Source organism: Phyllostomus discolor, chromosome 1, assembly GCF_004126475.2.
Source record: "Phyllostomus discolor isolate MPI-MPIP mPhyDis1 chromosome 1, mPhyDis1.pri.v3, whole genome shotgun sequence".
NCBI lineage: Eukaryota > Metazoa > Chordata > Mammalia > Chiroptera > Phyllostomidae > Phyllostomus > Phyllostomus discolor.
In genome coordinates this window covers 175,880,773-175,903,110 of record NC_040903.2, presented here as the reverse complement: position 1 = coordinate 175,903,110, position 22,338 = coordinate 175,880,773, and the positions used below count along the sequence as shown (strand labels likewise).

The 22,338-nt window shown below is 48.9% G+C and overlaps 2 pseudogenes; both read right to left on the bottom strand.

The window, feature by feature from the left end:
* Positions 1–15,526: 15,526 nt before the first annotated feature.
* LOC114493288 lies at positions 15,527–16,047 on the bottom strand (annotated as a pseudogene).
* An 868-nt stretch (positions 16,048–16,915) lies between these two features.
* On the bottom strand, positions 16,916–21,188 carry LOC114492189 (annotated as a pseudogene).
* Positions 21,189–22,338: the final 1,150 nt, after the last annotated feature.

Sequence of the window (22,338 nt, the reverse complement as noted above, 5' to 3'; positions counted from 1 at the left end):
TAAAGGATGAAGCCATATTCCTATATGATCTCTGTACGGTGATGACACTCAGCAAATTTAACATGGCCAAACTATTATCTTACGTACTGACCATGTGCAGATTTGCCAAGGTTGTCTCAGTAATGTTCTTTATACCTCCCCCGTCCTGTCCAGGATCCAGTCAAGGATCGCCCTTTGCATTTCCTCGAATCTAGAATCATTCTCCAAACCTTTTCTTTCTCAATTGCTTTCATGCTGTTGGCATTTTTTAAAAGTCTGGGCCACATACTTTGCACAATGTCACTCTATTTGACTTGCTTCCTTGTGACTAGACTCAGGGCCAGTGTGTTCGGCAGGACCCCTGGTGCCGTGTGCTTCTCAAGCGGACTTTCCTACCGTTAGCGACAACTAAATTGGGAGGGGTGTCCACCATGTCTTTCCACTATAATGCCTTAGGCTTTTAATGTTCAACTCTACTTCATTTTGCAGATGAATTGCCAGGTCCTCTGCCATTTTCCCTGGGACCTCATGGCTTCCCGTGGCTCAGCCAGCGTTGGGTCTTCTCTCTCCAACTGACCCACCAAGGACAATCACCCTCCCCTTAAGGGGCGGGGACCAAACTTATCCCAGGTCTCAGCTTTGTCCTTCGTGGTTATTCAGCAGTAGAACCCAGCCAAGGGCTCCAAAATGAGAGCTGAGAAACAGAAGGGAGAACAGAAGAAAGAAGGTCACAACCACCCAGGCCCTAAAAGTCTCCTGAAAGAGGTGGTTTAGATTTAGGGTCTGGGGGAGAACGGCTTCTGCCCGGGCTGTCTGGGCCCGTGACTCACAGGCAGGCATCGAAGCTGCGGCAGGACGTGACGTCAGCCTCCTCGGCCGACAAGCCTGGTCCGGGGGCTCGGCCAGGCCCTGGCTGGGCTCTCCACAGAGGCCACCTCCAGCCCAGCACTCAAAACATCAAGCCCAACCAACTTGGCTCTTTCTCAAGATACACAAACCTATTTAATAGAACAGAGTCAAATAAGCCCAGAGACTCATGGGCTCTGCACGAGGCCCAACAGAACCCCCAGGCCAGTGGCTTCCAGTGCAACCCCTGCAGCAAGGTGGGTAAGTCTGCACCGGAAGATGGCCACTCAGGCTCCAGACTCAACCAGCTCAGGCTCAATTCCGTGTCAGCTGTGTGACTCTGGGCAAGTTGCTTATCCTCTCTGGGCCTCAGTTTTCTCATCTGTCAAATGGAAATAATAATAATACCTACGTGGCAGAGTCATCATAAGGATTTAACAGACTAATGCAAGTGAAGTTGCTCATTCAAGGAGCAGCAGTCACATAAAACTAGATCTCACTGGGCTTTACTTTATATCAGGTGTGACTATTTTAGTTACAACAGAAACTCACCTTACTAGCTATAGCAAGTAAAAGAGAATGTTGGAGGGAGGGGGCTAGGATGCTTTTGGAAGGAGCCTGGAGTATCCCCTGGAATCCCAGACCAGGACCTGGTCAGCCTCGGGAGAGGGCACAGTCAGGGCCGACAGCCTGTGGGTGCCCCGTGGGGCTCCCCCACTCTCTCACCTTGCTGCTCTCCACTGTCTTTCCCCTCTCACGGTCCCAGCTCTGTCCACTCCTCTGGTCAGTGGTGGAAAGCATGGCTGCCATCAGCTCCTGGGTTCATGACCTATAGATGGGAAGACAGCTTGCCTTAGCTGAAGTCTTTTGGTCCCAAGTTCAAATTCTCTGCAGGGGACACTGACTGACTCAGGTTGGGCCAGGTGCTCACCCCCTGGGGGGAATAAATGAGGTAAATCTTACTGGAAGCCTGTGGCTGGTGATGGTGGGGAGCCATTCCCACCAGGGGGGTGATGCTAGGCAAAGAAAAAAATAGGCCTCTGTGGCATACTTTGGGTTCTACTCACTGGATTGCACCTTGGACCCCACCACCCCACCTTCCATTACAGAAGCAAAGCAGATGGGCACTTCTCTCTTTCGGGCTGGCTGATTTTGCCAGTTTGCAGAAAAGCATATTGCCCCTCCCCCAACACATCCAGAGCGGACACTTGTGGCTGGGAAACCAAGTCACAAAGCCTGCAACTTGCAGTGGTGCTCCGAGGACAGCCTGTAAAAACACTTCATTTGAACTGGGCAGGCACACCCTCGCCCAGAGGCTGGCACCCCTTAGTCACTCTCCTCGCTGGCTGCCTGCGTGGTCCCTGTGGGTGTGTGAGCAGCGGGTTCTACCTGGGTGAGTACTCCCTCTAGTACCTAGGCTTTCTACCTATCCAGGCCACCTCTGCCCAAGTGTCCAGGCTCATGGACTGCTGGCCTGGTCACGGGATCCAGGCTGCTGGCAGAGTCTGCATCCAGAGCTCTGACCCAAGGGCTGGGCCTACTGGAGCCAGAGGATGTGAGAGGCTGGGGGGTGAGGGAAGCGGTTCACAAGCGGTCATGGGCAGCTCCCTGGGGAGCTCAGGCCTCGGCTGGGCCTTCAGGGCTGGGCAGTATGGCCTTGTTGAAGCCCACGCCTGTGAGCATTCTGAAGAAATGTTGCCAAGTGGGAGGCCCCCTTTCGCAGGTCTCCACAGCAGCAGGCGTGTGTGCACAGTGCCTGAGCGCTCGCAAGGCCTCTCCCATGTATCATCTGGAACCCTCACTGTGCTCTTTGAGAAGCAGACTGACACTTTACAGATGAGAATACTGAAACTTCTAGTCACCCCTCATATCCAAAGCAGAACTGGAGCAGTGAATCTCCTGCTCTTCCGCCTCCATACCCAGAGTCAGGGCTCAGAGTGGGGCCTGTGCGGCCCATTGCCCGCTCCAAGGCCGCTGGTCTGCGGCTCCCTCTCCCTTCCACCGACACTGACTCCATGGTCCCAGCCTGTCATAACCAGCTCCTCTTGTGACGTGATCTGTAGGTGTGTGTGGTCCCTCATCCCTTAAACATGCAGCCTTGTCAGGCCTCAGGCTCCCAGAACTGACCGGACAGCTCTCCTCGAAAGCCCCCTAAGAGCTCCATTTCCTGACCTTTGTTGACAGCATTCCCCTGGCCTGCGGAGCCCTTTGAAACCCCTGGCCCAGCTGTCCAGACCTAGGTCAGGAGCCTGGTGAGATCTCTGGCCCTTTTCTCTGTGGCCCCTCAACTCAGCAGCTCCATCTCCTCAGTGACCGCCAGCTCCTCGAGGGCTCACCCAGCTGTGAGGACAGGGAGCCACTCCAGCATCTCATCTCCTCCCATGAGTGCTCAGGGAAGGAGGGGCCTCCAGAAAAACAGGAGAGGTGGGAATGGAGCTTGTCTGCCTGGCCAGAGCCTAGTCTAAAAGCAAATCCTTAGAAGTAGCCACGTTGAACCTCAGGAAAGAAGAGGGAAGACCTTGAAGGCTGTATGGAAACAGAACTGGCCATTCCAGACGCCTTACGTACATAGGCTGCTCGTTCTAATGGGAATACCCTTCCTATCGTCTGTCCTTAGTGTGTGAACTTGGCCAGTTATGACCTCCTGTGTCTGTTCCCCAAGTCCTCCTTAGTAACACAACCTCCAGTTCTGAGCTGGCTGGTCACATGGCCACCTAAAATAAAGACTATATTTCTCAGCCTCTTTGCAGTTATATTTGCCATGGAATGAAGCCTTGACAATGGCTCATAAGGACTGTGTACAACTGTTAGGAGTGTCCTTAAAGGGACAGAGGTGCTGGAACTCTGGCAACTACTTTGCGCCAGGAAGAAGCGTGGGATGGAGGCCATGCACCGAGACAGGAGGCCCCGTATCTTGCAGCAACAAGATAGAAGGAGCCTGGGTGCCTGTCACTGCGGAGCACCCTATGAGCTCTGGCCTGCCACCACCAGATTTCTGCTTCAGTCAGAAATAAGTTTCTATCTTGTTTAAGCTACTGTTATTTTTGTGTTTATGTTGTGTGAGGGTGGTGGTTGTTGCTTTTATTCAGTCAGATGTAAACCTAATGGAAAAAGCCAGCAAACTCCTTGTCAGCCTTGAAAACCCAACTCAATTGTCACCTCTCTTGGGAAGACTTCCTAATTCCCAGGTACAATGAACTGTTCCCAGACTTGACCATTCTTATTTTATTTGTGGCCACACTTATTTTATTCCTCTGTTTTATACCTTACCTATTTGGGTGTTAGCGATACCTTTAGTTTGTGAGGCTCTGAGCTCCTTCAGATCAAGAATACTGAAATATCCTGCTTGGAACCCCTGGGACACAGCAGTGGTGTTGAGGGAGGAGGAGGGGGAGCAGAACAATAGATAGTATTTATTGAGGGCCTGTAATAGGCACTATTTTAAGAGTTTGTATATATTACCTCATTTAATCCTCATAGAACTCTATGAGACAGACACAAGCATTAACTTCATTTTGCAGATGCAAAAACTGAAGCACAGAGAGGTTAAGTAAGTTGTCCAGCGTCACACAGCTAGATATTGGCAGAGCTGGAACTTAAATCCCAGGAATCTGACCCCAGAGTCTAAGCTTTTAGCTTTCCATTCTTTTCATAGAACTCCACTAGCTTGTCTTAGCTCCACTAGCTTTCAAAATGGAATGTGGGGAAATCACACAACTCCCTTCTCCGTCCCCAGCAACAATAAAATAGGAGCAAAGCCTTTGCCAGTTGTCTGGCAACCATGGGAACCAGGGCTCAGGGCCCCAGAGGAGGTTAGAAGTCCCAGGGACTCTGAACCTAGGCGTCTGCCAGGCCAGCTGTTTCAGTTACCCATGCCGTGTAACAGACTAACCCACAACTCAGTGCCTTGAAAGAACAGTGATTTGCTCTTTCTCACAGTTCTGTGGGGCGGCCGGGAGGATCCCGTTTCATGTGGAATCAGCATGGCCGTGGCCAGCAGGGAGCTCTGCTGGGCTGGACCATCCAAGAGAACTCCCTCACGTGCCTGCGCTGCAGCTCCTCAGCTCTCCCCCCATGGCCTGTCTCCCCCTGTGGTTCCTCGTCACTCTCTAGTCCACCCAAGCTTTCTTCATGGCAGCGGGCAAGAGGCAGAGAGAGGGAGAGAGAGAGCACATGCGCGAGAGCACAGGCGGCTCTAGGCCATTTAAAGTGAGGCCTTGAACTGGCACACAGTCGCTTCTGCCGTATTCTCTTCATTAAAGAAAGGCACAAGGCCAGTAGAGAGTCAAAGGGAAGGGAAACAGGTCTACCTCTTGCTGGGAGGAGCCTCATTTAGGTTCAGGCAGGAAGAAATTGTTGGCAACTGCCTTTGGAGAGAATGCACCATCCTACCTCCCAGGATTTTAGGAAGGGGCCCCAGGAGGACATGGCACCCGGACATACTGGTGCAGGATGGACAAGATTTCCCTGTTTCAGACAGACTGGGTTCCATCCTGCCTGGGCCACGTTCTAGCTGTGTGACCATGGGAAGGTAGCCCTCCCCCCCCGCCCCCGACCTTGAGCCTCTAAGGCTCAGGGATACTGATCTCGAAAGGTACAGCGAAGATTCGGGAGAGTAAGAATGGGACAGCTCTGAGAGGGGACAGGGCTCCTCAGATCACTCCCTCAGTACATGGTGACATAGTTTTGGAACCCAGGTAGACAGGTTCCAAAGGTTATGACCTCCCAAGCTGCCAAGGCCTATCCTAGAGGAGCTTCAGAAACGTATTCCTTAACTGTAAAGCTAAGAGCAGCTCTGCTGACACACAGGTTTTAACCATCCTTCTTCTAGGGAAAAACTGTTAAGGTAGGTCTGGGTTGCCATGTGGAGGATGAGCAAAGGCCCCACTGAGAAGGCCAGAACGAGGGCAGGAAGTGGGCCTGGGGCACAAAGGATGGACCCAACACGCAGGACTCCGCACCTGATTAGGTGGGCAAAATAAAAGAACAAAGGTCAGCCCTGCCTGTCTCAGCTGGTCCAAGCTGCTATAACAAAGTATCTTAGACCAGGGGCTTAAAAACAACAGAAATGTATTTATTTCTCCCAGTTTTAGAGGCTGAAAGGCTGCAATCAGGGCTCTGGTGGCCTTCTCCTGGGTGGCAGACTGTCAGCTTCTTGTTGTGCTCCATACAACAAGAAGAGAGAGCCAGACAGCTCTCTGGAGCCTCTTTTCTGAGGGCACCAACCCCGTTCACATGGGCTCCACCACCATGACCCGTCACCTCCCAAAGTCTAATGCTCCTCTCCTACTGGCTATTATGGTGAGGGAGTTAGGGTTTCAACATAGGAATTTTGAGGGGACATGAATGTTCAGCCCACTGTACTCCCTCCCAGCTCATCAACCTCCAATGGTTATTGCCCCCTTGAGGCCCCGAGCTCTCGAGCCTGGCACTCAGGGTTTGCCACCATCAGGCTCATTTCCCAGGTTGTCCTCCATGTACTAGCCGTACTGGGTGACACTCCCCAAACATACCTTGTGGTAGTACACCTCCATGTGTGCCTGCAACACGTTCTTCCTGTCCCTTCAAGATTCAGCTCTGTGTTACTGTTCTATGACTCAGTCCCTGATCTCTCAGCTCAGAAATCATTGCTCCTCCTATGCTTTGTGCAGGCCTCCTGCAGAGCCTCCATCGCCTGCAATCTGCAGTCAGACTGGCTGCATGCAGTCTGCATCTGCCATCGGCTACCATAATAATACCGCAAAACAACCCAGCCTCAATGGCAAACACTGATTTAGCTTACAAGTTTGTGGGGTTCAGCTAATCTGGGCTGGGGTCTCTCACTGAGATGCAAGGGACGGCTTGGCTCAGGGCCACATGTCTAGTCATTCAGCAAGCTGGCCAGCATGTTCTCATGACAATGGCAGAAGAAAGAAGCAAAAAAGGAAATGTGGGAGTGCTTTGTCAACCCTCTGCTTGCACCAAGTCTGCTAACATCCTCTTGTGAAGGATGAGCAAAGGTCCCACTGAGAAGGTCAGAATGAGGGCAGGAAGTGGGCCTGGGGCACAAGGCATCCTCATGGAGCTGAGCCCAGAGCCAAGGACTGGGAGAACATTCTACCCCAGGGAGAAGGGCATCACAGAACTGTTGAGAAAGGATGTGGATACAGGGAGGGATGAAGAATTGTAGGGCCATGATGCAGCTGATCTTCCACAATGCCCATCTTCTCCACTAACCATGCATTCATCCCTCCAGGGCTAATTTATCTTTTCTGTGCTAAAAGTTCTGTCCCAGGTTGGTTGGAACTTGACAGGAGAAGAAAGGCCAGGGAGCTCAGCCATTCCTATCTCTGGGACTTTGGGAAAAACAGTAACTTCTGTTCAACGTCTCAGTTTCCTCTCTTGGGAAAATGGAAGAGGGAAGCCTGCCCTCCTGTGACACAGAATTAGGGGGAACAACTGAGATCGAAGCTCTGCCCAGTTTCCAGATCTGTAAAGTGGAGATATAATGGGTCCACCCTATAGGTCCCATAGGCACATGGCAAAGATCCAGTGAGCCAAGTTCAAGGGCTTAAGGATACTGCCAGACACAAAGAAAGTACTGGCCTTCAGGAGGAGGTGGCCCTTGTTATGCAGTGTCACAATACCTCATTCTTTTCCTTCTTAGCATTTGTTAAATGCTGCAACTTTGTACAGATGTATAGAGCTATTGGTATCAGGTCTTTTTCCCCCATGCAAAGTGAAAGCTCCAAGAGCACAGGCACCATGCTCAGCACTGGGTGCGGGGGCAGTGCTGAGCACAAAGAGGGGGTCCATGGAGTATTTATGAAGTGACTGTTTGTGTGGATGCGTGTGGGGAAGCTTTGCCCACAGAGCCCCCCATCTGCTGCCGATGAGAATAAGTCTACCAAGACTTGATCTGCTTGGGGAGGAAAGGTGGCCAGTCTCTCAAAGGAGAAGGACCAGGAGCCTGTTCCTCAATGGGATTTTATTGGGTTTAATTTGCATAGGAATACAAGGTGTACATGTAAAGCTCATCAATCATTGTCAGGCAGTCATGATCAAATAATAGATAACATTCAGAGAATTCTGAGGGCTTATTCTGAGTCAGGGTCAGATAGCTAAAGGGCCATAAAACTTTGGGTAAACAAACTCATTCTATGCTTATACCCTTATCATTTAAATTAGGGGTATTAGCAAAGCAGGTTTCATAGGGTTTTATGCATTCTCTCTTAGGCCTGATCACCCCCACGGTACCTGCCCTTTCCAGCACAGGGCTGCACTCACCTCCGGCATTGTTTCAGGCTTAAGTCAGGCAAGGGAAGTAAGGCAGCCAAGAGATTAGGAGACTTCTTGCAGACAGAATGAGGACTCAGGCTATGTCAAAGTCAAGGGGTGAGGGTCCATCACCCTCTTTTTCAACAGCCCCCCAACTCCTTCCCTGAGGGCCCCTCTGCAACCGTGCCTGTCTTAGGTCATCCCCCTTTAAGGAATCTTAGCTGTCATTGGCTAACCAGTCATCTGCCTGGGGCCAAGCAGGGTGAAGTAAAAGGGGGCAGAGGCAGTGCCTCTACAAGGAAGATAAGCTTTGTCTGCTTAATGGCTTATGGTCCCAAGGTCCTTTACTCAGCTTTAGCCATGGTGGGGAGGTTACAGCTTCTGAAACTAGGCAGGCTGCTTCCCAACAGCTGCACTGATGGGTGAGAGGAAGGATGAGGGAGGGCATGGATGGAAACCCAGTTGAAGTTTTGGCAGGGGTAAAAAAGGTTTCATTATCTTTAGCCAGAGTAGCCTATTTCAAGGTCTACTACCAAGTTCAATTTCTTTCCTTTCGCAAATCTTAAATGGATAGGGAACCTGCTCCAGCCACTCCCAGACTCTGTGCCAAGGAAATACAGCCTTCTCCTCAGGGTTAATCACCGAGGGCAGCAGCCAACTCTGCATTCCCATTCCTTGGAACCCTGAAGCCAAGGCCTCCCCACAATGGGAGGTGATCACATAATTAAACCCACTGAACATTCCTCTTACCCCTCACAACACTCCTCCAGGGAGCTGACACGGCTGCCATTCCCATTTCATAGCAGAGAAAACTGAAGTTGCTAAGTGACCAAGCAAGTCAGTCAGTTCCATGTCCTACAACAACAGCCAAGTAATCAGCCTAGAGCACCCCAGGTGAACAGACGCTGAGCAGGACCAGAGCACGGGCACCCACTGCCCCTACCGAGCCTTCACTTCATGCTGCAAGGGCCAGCAGAGATGGTCTCAGCCAGCTTCTGCCCTTCAGAGTCATGTCAGCTACACAAAATTTCACTCAAAACTAGACTAAAGACATGAATAGAATACCAGAAACTGTACAATACATAGGCATCAAGCTCCTTGACATTGGTCTTAACAATATTTTTGTGGATTTGATTCCAACGGCAGTGAGACAAAAGCAAATATAAACAAATGGACTACAACAAACTAAAAGGCTTCCACACAGCAAAGGAAGCCATTAACAAAACAAACAGGCAACCCACCAGATGAGAAAAGATATATGCAAATCATATATCTAATCAGGGGTTAATATCCAAAATATATAAAGAACTTATGCAACTCAACAACAACAACAAAAAAAAAACCTACTGATTTAAAAAACAGGCCGAGAAGCCGAACAGACATTTCTCTGAAGCAGACACGCAAACGGGCAGCAGGCACGTGAGGAGATGCCCAACCTCACCAGTCGTCGGGGAAAAGCCAGTCAAGGCCACAATGAGCTATCACCTCACAGCTCTCAGAGTGGCTGCTATTAAAAAGATATGAAATAACGAGTGTTGACAAGGATGTGGAGAAAAGGAAAACTTTGTGCCCTGTTGGTTGAAATGTAAATTGGTATAGTCATTATGGAAAATAGTATAGAGGTCCCACAAAAAAATTAAGAATTGAATTACCATATGATCCAGTAATTTCAGTTCTGGGCATTTATTTGAAGAAAATTAACACTTGAAAAAAAATATATGTGCTCTTATGTGCCAATTAAGAACATAATTGGCAACATTATTTCCAATAGGCAACATAAGGAAACGATGTAGGCAGCCATCGATTGATGAATGGCCAAAGACGATGTGGTATACATAGACGATGGAATACTACTCGGACATAAAAAAAAAGATAAAATCTTGCCATTTGGGACAACTTGGATGGACCTTGAGGGTATTGTGCTAAGTGAAAATAAGTCGGATGGAGAAAGACAAATACCATATGATCTTACTCACCTGTGGAATCTAAAATCCAAGTAAAATAAAAACAGATTCACAGATGTAGACAACAGATTGGTGGTTACCAGATGGGAAGGGGAAGGGAGTGGAGAGGGGGCGAAATGGGTAAAGGGGGGAAATTGTATGGTGATGAAGAGAAGTTAGACTTTTGGTGGTAAGTACAATGTAGTACAGACAGATGTGAATTATAATGTTGTTCACCTGAAATTTATATAATGTTATAAACCAATGTTACCACCATTTTTTTAAAGTCACATCAGCAGCATTCAAAGTGCCCACCTCAGGCCATACTCATGAAGCTGGCTGCCCAGTCACCCACAGGGGCGTCTTGGTTATTTTCGCCAACAACAGTGCTGACCGGCAGTTATTATTTAGGTCTTGGATTATTTCGAATTGGGAACTGAGGATGTGATCAATGCCACTTGGGAGTAATAGTCACTTGCCTCTGAGCCTTGTCCTGACCCTTTTATGCACCCCCAGGTGAAGCTCATTATTTCCATTAGGCAAATGGAAATCTGAGGATGGAGATACAAAATTATTGACCCAAAGTTACCCAACCAGGCAGTGATAGAAGCTGGAGTATCTTAACTGGCAGTGGCTTTGGATCATTTCTCACTTATTTGTGCAAACTTAATTGCTTGGTCCGCCCAGGGGAAAGGGAAGGACAGGAGGTCATTCTCATTCAGTGGAATTAATCTTCTTCAAGGATTTGTCTGGAAGACATAAAGCTTTCAAAATATAAGGTCTGTCTGGAAAAGGTCCAACCATTGTTAATATACTGAGAACAGTTTGCATGACATCGATGTAACCTGGCAGCCAAGGATAGTGGGCTGGAATACGCATGTGTGAACAAGGGTGACTTCATTGTACTAGTCAGTGGGGGCGGCAGATGCTGTTCAGTGAGCATGTGTACTGTGTGGCCATTGCATTCAAAATGACTGAACAAGTACAGCAACAAATCTGTATGAAATTTTGCGTTAAGCTTGAACTTTCCTCCACAGAAACTATTCAGATGATTCAGAAGGCCACAGCTATGGTCACTGGTGATTGGCAGCTTCATCATGACAATGCACCTACTCATGCATCAACATACATGGGTGATGTTTGGTGAAACATCAAATCACCCAGGTGACTCAGCTCTCCTACAGACCAGATTTGGTGCCCTGTAACTCCTGGCTCTTCCCAAAACTAAAATAACCTTTGAAAAGGAAGAGATTTCAGACTATTGATGAGATTCAGAAAAATAGGACAGAGCAGCTGATGGTGATGGGGAGAACTGTGTGAGGTCTCAAGGTGCCTACTCTGAAGGGGACCGAGGCATCATTGTCCTGCATACAATGTTTCTTATATGTTGTACTGGTATCTTCTTCAATAATGCCTCTATTTTTCATGGCTGGATACCTTCTGGATAGACCTCGAATGTGATCACATCAGGAGATAGATAGAATGACTCCTTTGTGGAAGCCCAGCTCACATGGGGGTTCAAGTCTCCTTCCTGAAGGCCCCTGACCTTGACTCCCATCCCCTGGTATTAGGGAGCCCACTGCCTCTGAGGCCACTCCTCCACTCTGGCAGAGCACACCGGACTTGCCCTCCCTGGGGTGCCCAGGCTCTGTCCCACGTGGGGAGGCAAAGGTGTTCTCCACAGAGCAGTGGCCTCCGACTTGCCTCTTATTTTCCGAGGCTCGTTGCCTCTTTCCTCCCAGGGAGATCATATGTGTTCATGTAATGGGGCTGTGGTTTCCACTCGGCCTCTGAAGCCAAACTCCACGGAGTTTCAAATATCTCCAAGGCCTCTGAGGAGGAAGGCCACTGAGCATGTCTGGGGAACGGGCTGCATCTGGTCTGTGTTAACCAGTAGCTGCCACTGCCTCGAACCATGTCGGGGAGTGGGGTTGAATCAGGGGGCCTCAAGGGAGGACCCTGTAGGAGTGGGCTCAGCTCCCTGATAGCTTTCCTCCACCAGTCCCAGCCCTTCCCTTTGGACCAGAAGGTTGAGAAGGCCCTTCGAGATATTCAGGCCAGATTTCTTAGGTGGAAGCTGGAGTAAGGTGGCACAGGCAGTTCCACGGCAGGACCACGAGGCACTCAGGGCTTCTAACACCAATCGAGAGTTCTTTCCACTGCCCCATGCCAAATGCTTAAAACCTGGCAAGTCCAGAGCAGGGCCTTCTCCCAGGAGGGGGACACTGTGCGCAGCCTCAATGTCTGTCCCTCATGCTACTTTAAGGCGGCATAGACAGGCAGCTGCTGGCGGCCGCCCAGGAGGGGGCAGAAGCTGGCACGAGGGGCTCGCATGACTTTGAGATGAGGGGAGGAAAACACCGACACTGCAAGAAGAAATGATCCACAGAAGACCTGAATTCCCAAGCCAAGAACAGAAAGAGGGTTTCTCAAAACACATACTTTTTGACCTATAAAAACTCCCTCCCACCTCAGGCCCATCTTTGCACTTTGGGTTCAGCCCACACTGAGGGAGCTCCTGGCCGGAGCCTGGTCCTCCTCCCACGGGGCCTGTGTGTCATCCTGTGACACAGCAGTGCCATCTCATAGAGGAGGGTGCTGGACCTCTGACCTCTCCGAGTGCAGACCCTGGGCTGGGGGAGTCTGGCTACTTCTCTCCACTTCTGAGCCTGATCCAAGGCATGCAGAGCCCTCCTCCAGGGGGTGGGGGGTACTGGTCCTGCTTCCTGGTGCACCCCCATACCTCTGTCCTGGGGCACCACCTGGGGCCCAGCTTGGTGAGGGGCAGGCAGCAGAATGGTTATAGTCTGATTTTGTTTGTGTGCTTGTTCTTTGGCCTCCTAGAAGCCTTCACAGCACAGTATTATATAAACAAGAAAGTAGGGAGGTATATTTTAAGAGATGAGTCTTCTCTTACTTCTCCAAGCACACCCCAAAAAGAAAAAGAAAGGAGAAGAGAGAGAAAGAAAGAATGAGGAAGAAAGTAAAGAAGAGGGAGGGAGAGTGGGAGGGAGGGAGAGGAGGAGGGAGGGAGGAAAGAAGGAAGGAAGGAAAACCCCCGAACTCAGAAGGCAGAGAATAGAGACCAAGGGAGTCAGCAAACCTCAATATTACACAGTAAGCACATGGGGAACACAGAATGAGGAGGCCCCCGGCTCCACCACAAGAAAGATCTCAAGGCAGATGAGATGACCCAACCTAATAGTAATTCTTTAAACCTTTGGCTATATATTTTTTACTTACCCATTATGCTTCTGAACAAGATTAGAAATTTTGAGAAAATTAGGAAAGGACATGGCTGATACTCCCACCATTATATTTCAAACACACACGCAGGTACACACATGCACGCCCACACACATGTATACACATGATTCAGTGTATTTCTGTTTCCGCTTTGCAACAGGCCAACAGACCTGCTGACTTCCAGCTTGTTACTGACTTCCAGTTTTATGTCCTTGTGATCTGAGAGCCCACTCTGTATGACTCTTGTTCTTTCCTATTTGTCAAGGTGGTTTGTATGGCCCAGTATGTGGTCTCTCTTGGTGAATACTCCATGCGAAGTTGAAAAGAAATGTGCATTGTCCTGCTGCTGGATGATGTAATCTACCAATTAGATCCAGTTGATTGACGGTGCTGTTTAGTTAAACCCTGTTCTTACTGGTTTTCCACCTGCTGGCTCTGTCACTTACTGATAGGCGGTGTCGGAGTCTCCAGGTGGTGGTTCTGTCCAAGTCTCCTCGCAGTCTGTCAGGGTCTGGCCTCACGCGCTTTGCTGCTCTCCTGTTCGGTTGTGGTAACTTCTTGGAGACCTAATCCCTTTATCATCATGTAATACTCCACTTCATCCCTGATCATTTTCCTTGTTTTGAAATCTGCTTTTTCTGAAATTAGTGTAGCCACTCCAGCTTTCTGATTAGTGTTAGCATGGTTTATCTTTCTCCATCCCTTTAATCTATCTGTGTCTTTATTTTTAAAGTGCACTTCTTATAGACAACAGACAACAGTTAAGTCTTATTTTTAAAAATCTAATAGTCTGTTTTTTAGTTGGTGTATGTACACCATTCACATTTAAGGTGTTGACTAATATAATTTGATTAATCTCTACCATGTGTTAACTGTTTTTATATGTTTTACTTTTCCTGCCTATCTGATTTTATACGACTCCATTTTCTCCCCTCTCTTAGTGTCTCAGTTAAATGTCTAGAAAAAATTTTGTTGTTGCCCTGGAGTTTCCAGTATATACATTTACAACTAATCTAAGTCCACTTAAATTTTTTTTATTGCTTGATTTTAGAGAGGAAGAAAAGAGGGAGTAAAGGGCGTGGGGAAAGAGAGAGACAGATTTGTTGTTTCACTTATGAATGCATAAGTGAAACAACTGGCTGTTGTTTATTGGCTGATTCTCTTGTCTGCCCTGACGAGGGATCAAACTTGCAACCTTGGTGTTTTGGGACAATGCTGTAACCAACTGAGCCACACAGCCAGGGCCAAGTGCACTCTCAATAACAGTATATCATATTGTCGTACCTTATAGCAGAGAATGTCCAATTCCTCCTTCCCATCCCTTACAACATTGCTGGCATTCATTTCACTCATCTATATGCTATAGTCACTCAGTACTGTTTTTGTTGTATTTTTGCTATTATTACTTTGAATAAAGTTATCTATTAGCTCAGTTAAGAATAAGATATATATTTATCCTGGCTGGCATAGCTCAGTGGATTGAGCATGGGCTGAGAACCAAAGCATCGCAGGTTCAATTCCCAGTCAGGGCACATGCCTGGGTTGCAGGCCACGGCCACCAGCAGCTGCACATTGATGTTTCTCTCTTTCTCCCTCCCTTCCCTCTCTAAAAATAAATAAATAAAATCTTTAAAATAACAATCAGAATTCAAAAAATTTTAATGTGAGCAATATTTTTTAAAAGATATATAAAAATTTTTATTTTTCTTTATCACTCCTTCTCTGATACCCATCCTTTCTTTGTGTGCATCCAAGTTTCTGTCCTACATCATGTCCTTTCTCTCCAAAGAACTCCTTTTAACATTTCTTGGAAGACAGGCCTACTGATGACAAATTCTCTCAATTTTGTCTGAGAAAGTCTTTGTTTCACTTTCAAGTATAATTTTGCTAGACACAGAATTCTAGGTTGGTGGGTACTTTAAAAGTTTTACTCCATTTCCTTCTTTGCATGGTTTCCAATGGGAAGTCTAATATAATTCTTACCCTTCTTGCTCTGTGGGTAAAATGTATTTTTCCTCTGGTTTGTTTATTTCTTTTTTTGTTAATAGTGAACCCACATTACAGTTTTATTCAGAGCAAAGAGAAAAGAAACATTTTGAACGTTACTGAAAGAAACTCAGCCGTAGGTTTGGAGTCTGGGCCCACACCACCCGTGCAATGAGGACAGCATCCCGCTGATACAGTTGATTCGCTGCTGCATTGTGTGCAGTTTGTCTAATGTTAACAATGATAAGCAGAGCAGTGAGCTAGTTTTAGAACAATCCTTACAGTGTTACAGTGCCAGGCACAACGTTTCACTTCCCTTCACACCACTGGTTCTCTTTGCATACCTGGGTTTCCTTCTCTTTGGTAAAGTCATTTTTGATGCTGAAGGTTTTGCAAATCTCTTCGGCAGTTTTCTCCTTGATCATATTGGCAACAGGCTTGCATGTAACATCAAGCAAACTTTTGGTGTCTAAATAGTTTGCAGCCAGAGTAAGTTCAAAAAGTGTTCCTTGGCCAACTTTCAGGAATTCTTGGTCCCATACAGGGATGTCATCTGTTTGTTTTTCTTTCTTCTCATTATCCTCAGGAGGAGGAGGGTCACTCTTGCAGTGGGGGCACCACTGGATGTTAATATTACTGCGTTACCATTTGGTAGAGGAACTGGGTCATCATCACCTTCATCACCCATTCCCAAATCTAATGTGGTCTTGACAGTCACAGATTGTTTGGGAGTTTCAACATCAACTTCAAATATCTCTCCAACGGGACTCTGAAACTTAGTTGAAGGCATGATACTCAGTCTCAAGGCAAGTGCAGGGCAGAGGCTGAGGGGAGCAGGGCAGCATCCGCTGACACAACAGAGAGAGGCAGAGCGCAAGGCCACTTACAGCTCCTCTGGCTTCATTCAAAATTTTCTTTGTCTTTGCTTTTCTGCAGTTTCAACACAATATGCTTAGGTGTAGACATTTTTGTATTTATCCTACTCAGTATTGGATGAGCTTCTTAGATCTATGGTTTGGTGTCTGTTATTGATCTGGGAAAACTCCCAGCCATATTTCTTCAGCTTCTTTCTCTTTCTTCCTTCTCTGGTAGTCCTGTTACAAAACGTTATACCTTTTACAATTGTCCCACGTTTCTTGGATGTTCTGTTTTCTTTTCTTTTTCTTTTTTTCATCCTTTTTTCTGTTTGCATTTCAGTTTGGGAAGTTTCCATTGGTATATCTTTATGCTCACTGATTTTTCCCTTGGCCATGTCCAGTCTACTGATGAGCCCACCAAAAGGATTCTTTATTTTTGTTACAGTGTTTTGTATTTGTCACATTTCCTTTTTATTTTTTCTTAGTGTTTTTCATCTCTCTGCTTATATAATGCATGTGTTTTCACATGTTATCTGCTTTTTCCCATTAGATTATTAATCGTAGTTGTTTTATTTTTTTAAGAAAATTTTTTTTGGTTTTGTCGCATCATGAGGCATTGAAACATCAGAACAGATCAATATCTGGGCAGTGAGGCAGCTGCTTTCTCCTTTACTTCTTTGGGTTACTACAGTCACTTGTCAGATTAAAAAACACACACACAGAAAAGTTTTGCATTACTTAAAAGTCTTTCCAGGGCACACACTGGCACCACACAAACCTCTCCTGTCAGATGTAACAAGGCTAGTGTCCGAACATCGTGTACAATGCGTAGGGAGCAGCAGCGCACTGTGCCCACTCCCCCGCAGCCCTGCTTGTGTGTGTGTGGTAGCTGGAGCATCTGGAGGAGGGTGAACAGTCTCTGGAAGAGGAGAGAAGAGGAAACAGCACGAGCGCCTGGCCAGGAGGAGGCCAGCCGAAGTTACACAGGGCACGCCTGAACATGTCATTGGTGCAAACCCAAGCACCGCTGATGCTCTTTAATAGGAACACTTGGTGGTACCCCATGACGGGGTCCCCATTGGCCTTAAGCCGGCCCACAGCCATGCTGATGATGCAGCTGTCTGGCGCGGAAGGACGGTCCTGCGCCGTTGATGCTGTGCTGGATTTTCTGGAATGGAAGGTCGGTCGACAACTCCACAATTTCCCCTGGAATTGCTGTCCTTCCCACGTAAGGCATGACATGTCAGTGTAAACTGCACCTCGTTGGGTTCTGTCATTACCAAATAACTGGTAGTAACGTTGAATGCAGCTGGACCCATTCTGCTCCCAAACCGGCTTGTCTCCCACTCCGGGGCACCGCCCCACCTCGCCGAGACCCGGGGGGCTGGTGCGATGGCAGCAGTGGCGGCGGCAACCCAGCCCTGTTTTTATTTTATTGCTTGCTTACTTCCAAAAAATCTTTATGATATCTGAGTCTGGTTCTAATGACTGCTTTCTCTCTTCAGACTGTTTTCTTGCCTTTTAGCATGTCTGTTAGTTTTCTGTTAAAAGGCAGACATGATATATTGGATTATGGGAATTGAGATAATCAGGCTTTTAGTGTGAGATTTTGTATTAATTTTGACTAAGAGCTGGGCTGTGTTTAAGGGTGGCTGTAGCTGGAGGTGCCAGAGGCTTCCGTTTCCTAGAATTTCCCTGTTTGTTTGTTCTCCTCCCCTGTTATCTTTGAGTTTCCCTAAGAACGACTCCTTTAGGAGAGCCTATGTCCTGCAGCTCTTCTAGTTGTAACCCACTGTTGCTACACTGAGGACCTGCCGTTGCTGGGAGTTGCTGGGGGAGGGGACGTGTTCTACACTCATCGTTAAGTCTCAGAGTTTCAGCTGGCCTGAGTCCCTGGGCTGTGACCTTCAGGAGCACGTCTAAGCCCTTTTTCTTCCCTTAAATGAGACAGGGAAGCTGGGGGGGGGGGAGGGCGGGCTGGAGTTTCCTAATCACCCTTCACCAGGTCATACAAGGCTCTAGTAACACAGGGCAGGCCTTTGTTATGGAGAAAACTTTGGGCGTATTTCCGAATGTTTACTTTTCCTCTCTTCCTACCCAAAACAGAGGGGGTTTTTGTCTCATCTTTACCATGTGAACCTGGTGGGGTTGCTGAGGATAAAACCCATGCAAGTATGGGAGGGCTTGAGACGGGGCCCCCCAGAAGATTTTGACTTTCAAGCTAGTCCACACTCAGCTTCCAGAAGTTCCATATGTTTATCACATAGATTGTAATGATGGTCTCACAGGTCCATACTCACATGCAGCCTCATCAAGTTGTAAACATTAAATATGTACAGCTTTTTTGTGTGTCCACCATACTTCAGTAACATAGTGTGAAAAATTACCATTCTGAGGGCTTCTGCTTCAGGTACTGATCTTGGCTGTGATTTTCTGTATTCACCCATTTCTCTGGATTTCAGTGTGGAACTTTGCCCTGTAGCCTTAAGTCTCTGATGAATGTAAAAAAAAAAAAAAAAGTTGACTTTCAGTTTGTTCAGTTTTTTTCCTGTTGTTAGCATGGAGCAATAACTTCCAAAACCTTTGCGCAGCAGAGCTGAAACCAGAGTCTCCCCTCGCTGGGATTTTAACGCAGACGCCAAAGGCGTGCCTTCCAGTCCTGGGGGCAGCGGGATGGGCAGACTCGGTTGGCGGGGCCAGGCAGGAGCAGCTAAGACCACCACAGGTCCGCTCAGCAGACCAGTCCTGCAACCTGCGAGAAGGAAGCGTTACCCAAGGGAAATGGAGGCCCTAGGGAAAGAGCCATGAACGATGTCCTTAGAAGCCTCCCCACTCCTCCGCCAGCTCTGGCCTTCTAGACCCTGCTTTCTCCCCGGGGACGGGGCTGGGCTATAGAGGAGGCAAAAGCGTGGGGTCATGGGACGTGCGTGTGGGACTGAGGTCAGGCTGGCCAGGCAGACTCACCAAACCCTAGCTTTACCCTTAAATAATTGTGTTCTTGGGCTGGCCACTGTACTTCTGGAATCTCAGTCCTCACATGTAAGCTCAGACAGGAACAGTACTTTCCTGGTATGGCTGTGGAGAGGAGGACAATGCCTGGCACTATGCCTGGCACTGAGCCTGGCGCGCCGCAGGTAAAATACAAGTGTCATTTCTCCTTTCCCCCACAGGAGCCCCTGTTACCTTTGGAGTCCAGTTCAGTAGCCCTGCCTTGGTGCTAACTCTTCACAGGTCAGGGCTACCTTTTTTCTGTCCTGCCCCAGCCCAAGGCCACCCAGAGGAGAGAAGGAAGGCAGGCTGAAAGCAGGTAGCTAATGTAATGGAGTTACATAACACTGTTCTAAGTGCTTTATGTGTATTTGCTGAGTTAATCAACCCCCAAATGTATGATCTAGAAAAAATATCATTGCTGTATTTTACAGGAAAAAAAACCAACCAAGGCACCAAGGAGTTTATAACAAGAATCGATCAATAAATGGCAGAGCCTGAGTTTGAACGCAGAGCCCACATTCTAGGAAGAGAGTATAGGGAGTAAAGATCCTTGACTTTGGGGAGAGGGGGCCCAGCAAAGGGAAGGTCCCTCCCACTATATAGTTTGTCTGTGAGTTTTAAGGGCCGGAGGCTCCCTCCTGTGCCTCGGGCTCCAAGGTTTGCTGAGGGGATGCTTGTGCTAACACAGGAGCCAGAGCCCAGAGGAAGCTGGGCGGAGGCTGGTGCAGACCCCAGATCCCATGACCCTTCCCTGTCTGATGCAAGAAGAGGCTCAGGGATGTATGTGCCTCTGTGCCCCACCCCGTGCTTCTCAAACTTGAAAGTGCACGTGATCTTGTTAAAATGCAGATTCGAACTCAGTTGGCCTGGGTGGGGCCCAAGAGCTTAAATTTTTAATAGGCTCCTGGGAAATGTGGATGCTGCTGGTCCAGGGACCGTGTTTGGAAAACAAGCTTCTACAGGGCCCTGCGCTGCTCGGGCCAGGCTTCTTTTGTTCTCCTTTTTTTTCTCTGACTCCACCTGCCTGATTGCCTCCGTACTCCCCGCTTCTGGAGTGAGAGTTTTCCCCACCACCGCCTCTCAGGGGACAGGGCAGCCACTGAAGAGCATTTAAGAAAAGCTACCCAGGGAAAGTTCCACCACAAGACCAGTTAACCTGCATGGGCCAAATCTACGAGCTGGGCGCAGCATCTCCCATCACCTCCAAGATCCCAGAATGCTGGCTTCTGCTTGAAAAACAGCGCTTATGTCACCCGTAGAATGGAGAAATGATCACAGACCCTGACCTCAGGGTGGATATGAGAATTAAGTGGCTTAGTGTGTATACAGCAGTTAGCCCAGTCCCCAGCACCCGGTAAGCATTACTTAAGCATTACCTCCTAATTTTCTGAATGAATAACCAGCAAGTATGAGTTTGACGCTGACACACAGATCTTTAAAGAACAGTGGCCCTCCAACTTGAGTGTGAAACAAAATGGCCTAGAGGGCTTGTTAAAACACAGATCTCTGGACTCTACTGGTTTAGTAGGTCTGGGGTTAGGGCCTGAGAATCTGCATTTCTGACCAGTTCCCCGTTGATGTTGATGCTGCTGGTCCCAAGCACCGATTCTGAGAACTCCAGCCCCTGTCCCACGAGGAGGAGCCTGGAGGCTGTGCCAGAGCTGGCAGTGCTAGGCCAGGTCACAATGAGAGGCTGGAGCCTTCCCAGCAGCTCGGGCTCCAAGGACACCGAAGAGGGGCCTGTCGGACCTGAAGCCCCTCTGCAGGCCTCTCCTCCAGGCTCTCTCCCTCCCGCCTGGCCCGGTGCCCCAGCCATCAGAAGGCCCCTCCACCCAGCTTTGTTTGCATTCCTGGAGCCTGCGTCAGCCTGGGCAGCAGGCATGTCTATGCGGGCAGGCCTGGCGCAGTCCTGCTGGCGGGCCCTGCGCTCTAGGCCTCCCGGGCTTGGGGCCACAGTGGCCACGCAGAGCTCACTTAGCAGGCTAGTGACTCACACTTCCTCCTGGATTCCGGGAAATGCTTTCCTGCCGCTGTTGCCGCAGCTTTTTTCTTGTTTAATGAGAAGTTCTCTGCAGACTTCCATGGCAACCTCAGGATGGGGAGGCAGGAGGAGAAGGTGGACAAATCCATTCTCAAGAGGGGCCCCAAGAATTCCCATCCTTCACACACACACACACACACACACACACACACACTTGCACACATACTTCCAACCTCTTGCCAGCCTCGGCCCGAGCCCCCAACCCACCACGGAGCTTTGGTCCAGGAGGGCCAGCTCCAGAAATGCTGCTTTTATTAAAAAGGAATGGCCTCACAAAGGCCCGACTGTAGGAAAGGTTGTAATTTGCCCAAATAAAACTTAATTTGATCCATGAAATAGCTGTGGTTTATTGTGTAATAGATGTGCTATGTGTTTCAATTTAATAGAAGCCAATATAATAGGGGGCCAGCTGGGGCCTCCGGAGGCCGGCCTCTTTCCCACCATGCACAGTAGGGCCACACAGCCCGCCCTGATGATGGGACCCTCCACAGGAAAGGACAGAGAAGGGCTGGCCACAGACTCCTGGCCCAGACCACAGAGGCCCGTGGGAGAGACAGCCCAGGGGCAGGCAAGTAAGAGTGCTTGAAGGAAAAAAAAGGAGAGAAATGAAAACCACCCTTTTTCCAAAGCAAAGCTGTGCGTGAGTGAGTCTGAGGAGGGGGTTGTGGGGGCTGAGTCACTTCCCTGTCCCCTGCTGGAGTGGGAGGGCCCCTACCAGGGTTGTGGGAGAAAGAAGGATGGGTTTGTCACCTGAAATGCGTTGGGGAGGGACCCACTGGAAATGCCTTCAGGGACAGTCCCTGGGGCAGTGGGTGGCAGCCTCAGCCCCACCCCTCCCCTGAGTCTTTGGGGGCAGGCTCAGCTGGAAGGTGGTACAGGCTAAAAGAGAGAGTGAGCTGGGGATAGAAAGCTCACTTGGGTGTGGGGAGACCCCCAGAGACGGTCCAGCTGGCGTCCCCTGCCCAGGACCCACTCAGACAGGCCAGTCTAAGGCCCAGAGAAGGTAGTAAGGCCGTAGGGCCAGGGGGCAGCTCAGCCGGCTTCCATAAACCCTTATGACACACTGGTGCTGGGCCAGGGAGGGCCAGGGAGAGCCAGGGAGGGCCAGGGAGGGCAAGAATAGAATACCAGGCTGGTTCTACAATCCCCTTCCCCCACCAGAGTGCTGACTGACTAACAGAGACCAGAGGAA